The sequence below is a fragment of the Furipterus horrens genome, unplaced genomic scaffold (genome assembly GCF_987537825.1).
Source record: "Furipterus horrens unplaced genomic scaffold, mFurHor1.1.pri manual_scaffold_2, whole genome shotgun sequence".
NCBI classification, from domain to species: domain Eukaryota; kingdom Metazoa; phylum Chordata; class Mammalia; order Chiroptera; family Furipteridae; genus Furipterus; species Furipterus horrens.
The window spans coordinates 95,523,571-95,526,668 of record NW_028327172.1 but is presented as its reverse complement, the minus strand read 5'-3'; the positions used below and the strand labels follow the sequence as shown (position 1 = coordinate 95,526,668).

At 46.8% G+C, this 3,098-nt stretch overlaps 1 pseudogene; it reads right to left on the bottom strand.

Annotated features, from left to right (window-relative positions):
* Positions 1-1,063: 1,063 nt before the first annotated feature.
* Positions 1,064-2,647, bottom strand: LOC150019126 (zinc finger protein 57 homolog pseudogene; annotated as a pseudogene).
* Between the last annotated feature and the right edge of the window lie 451 nt (positions 2,648-3,098).

Below are 3,098 nucleotides of genomic sequence, written 5' to 3'. Positions count from 1 at the left end.
ACTGATGGACAGCCTGATTAAATGACATAATGAAGTTTCACTGATTGACATAGTGAAATTTTATGACTCATTTTTAATGAAAAAGGATGTAGAGCCTTCAAGACTGCTTTTCCAGTCACCTGAGGAGACCATTTAGACTCAGGTAGTTTGCCTCCATCATTAAGCAGGTAACATGTGAAACTTAATGAGGGAATGCATCACAACAGACCCCCTAATTCAGAGTACCCTAAGAGAGGCCATTTTGCCCAAGTAAGACAATACTGTGAACACTTGGTTCCTTCTCCCTCCTTAGTTTCTTTATCATGTTTGTTTCTCCCATGATGAGTTCCTTGACATTGAAAAAGTTGTTTGGACCACCTGTGTAGCCATCTCCAAGATGTCCGCTGAATCATAATGATCTTTTCGTTCAAGAATGAGGAGAGAGAGCAGTGGATGATGAGATAGTTAAGCAGCTCAGACTTACAGTGTCATTTGTACCACCTTTGATGGTTTCTTAGCTCAATTAAACCTCCTTATGAAGTGATGTCAATTGGTTTAAAAGACAATACATATCCCAACTGACAAATTTCAGGGCAAACAAAAAAACTACTGCTACTGCTAGGTATCAATGTTTGACCAGTATGACCTAAAAATGGTATAACAAGGAACCCACTTCTGGACTGGACAATCTGGTTAAGTGCTGTAGATCTCTGGGTCTAGTTACTCAACAATGGGATCTCAAGAGCACATTGATAGACCCTCTACAAAGGAACTCATGGCCAGGTAGTGGCCCATAGGTGACCAAACCCACCACTTCACTGAAGGCCAAATGGTGATGACATCTATAACAGACACTAGTGATCTTCCTTCTGCACTTACTAGTGAATCTTGAGATGAATCAGAAACCTGTAAGCTTTCAATATAAACAAAAATAAGGAAATCAGGATCAAGCCAAGGTCCCTACATCCCCACCTGGGGCATGAGAATATATGCCAAGGTCACAGTTCAGTGGAGAGAAGGGTGAGAGCTGCATCTGGGCCTTTTTTTTTCTTTTCAAGGAAAGGCCTCAATTGGAAAGGCCATTTATTTATGTTCCAAGACCCTCCCTGCCTCATTTGCTTCTTTTCCTCTGCATACCTCCTTTCTTCCTTCCTTCCCTCCCCTCTCCTGAGGGTATGGATCCTAGGAGACCTATTTCCTTCCCTGCCATAGGGGAGCCATTGTGAAAAAGGCCAAGCCACTGGCCCAGGGTAGCCCAGCATTTATAGGGACTTCCCAGGCACAGCCCCTTGCCTTTGTAGCTACCCCAGTGACCTACGAGATCCTCCCTCTCCCCAAAGAAGATGTCGCAGGTAGGGCAACGGTAGATCTTCTGCTTCCAGTGAGTCTGCTGGTGCATGGCCAGCCCAGAGAATGAGCAGAAGCAACAGTTTGATTGCTCTGTGAGGTAGACTTTCTGGTGCTTGGAGAGATAGGGCTTCTTATTAAAAGTTAAGGGACAATAAGGGTAAGAGAAGACCTTGAGTCTTGAAGGCTTTGGTAGGTGAGACTTGGATCTGGTATTCAGGCAGTGGACTCTACGGTTGGCTGCCTTCCTGGTCATGGGCCCTGGGGTTGTAGTAATTGGTGTCTGAGTTCTCACAGTGATCATCTGGTTCTTGACTACAGGTTCCTGGTTTGTATCTATAGATGGCTGCGAGTGAGCTGCAGGGCCCTTGGTTTTAAATATAGGTTTGGGGGTCCTTGTCACTGATGTGTGGTGCTCAGCCACAAGCTCCTGCCTCCTGATAGTGGGTTCCTGGAATCCAGTCGAAGTGTCTAGAACTGTCACAAAATGCTTCTGGTTTCCAGCCACTGTCTCCTGGTTTTGGTGCGTCTTCTGGTGGCATTTGACCTCAGACAGGTCTCGGAAGCTTTTTCCACAGAAGGAGCATGAATGGGGCTGGTAACCCTGATGGATATGGCATTGACGACTCAGCCCAGAAGCATCACAGTAGGTCTTGTCACAAATTGAGCAACAGAAGGGCCTCTCCCCAAGATGTATCCGTCTGTGGTAGCTGAGGGCCTTGGGGTTCCGAAATGGCTTCCCACACTGGCTGCAGTTGTTTGTCCCCTTAAGATTGTGGACAAACTGGTGGTAACAGAAGTTGGAGCGCTTACTGAAATACCTACCACAGATATGGCAGGGAAAGGGTAGTCCATCCAAGGACACTGGAAACACTGGGCTCCTGCCAATGGACCCAGCCAGAGCAGAGGATAGGCCTGACCCTCTGCATCCAGTGTCCTCATCTCTCAAACTCTCACTGTGTTCTTGAAGTTCCTCCTTCTTGCTTCCTGAAGGAAGGCCTTCTCCATTTGGGGGACAGAGATCTGCTCTCTACTGTTTCTCTTCAAGCTTGGTGATCAGATCCACAGACACCTGATTTTTGAAGGTTTCTGACATAACATCCTGGTAGAGGACCCTCTGATGGGCATCCAGACATTCCCACTCTTCCTGGGTGAAATTCACTGCCACATCCTCAAAGGTGACCGGCTTCTTCACCCAAGCCTTCCACCAGCACTCTTTCTCAACAGCTGCCTGCAGGGTCTCCTTGTTGGTGCCGGTGCTGCGGAGCAGCCTTTACACAGGTTCCAACTGCTTCAGCTGGCCAAACACCTTCTCTTTCATGGTGTTTCTTCCTAGCTTTATCCACTTCTGGCCTTGTTCCCAGGGCTGACTGAACACCTACCTGGGCTATCTGCTGCCCTTCCATGAAGAACTCACCTGGAACTGCGGCGAGCTTCGCCACCAGTGCACTCTCGCATCTGGGCCTTTTGGACAGTGGTGTACATATGAATGTGAGCTCCATAACCAGTGACACAAAGATAAAGGGGAAATAGATACTGCTCACTGGTTTTAAGTGTGAATTCACCAAATGGGACCCTTACCCAAATCCAACTATGGGTATGTCTCTACAGTCCACTAAAAATCTCCATTGTTATGACTCCCATTACTAAATGTATTATTAGTATAGATGTATTTTCTATGTTTGCCTTACTTGCTTTCATCCCTAAGCCCTGGTGCCCGTATGGGAACTGCTTCATTTTAGGGCTATCTTAGTAAGGCATATGGGAGACTA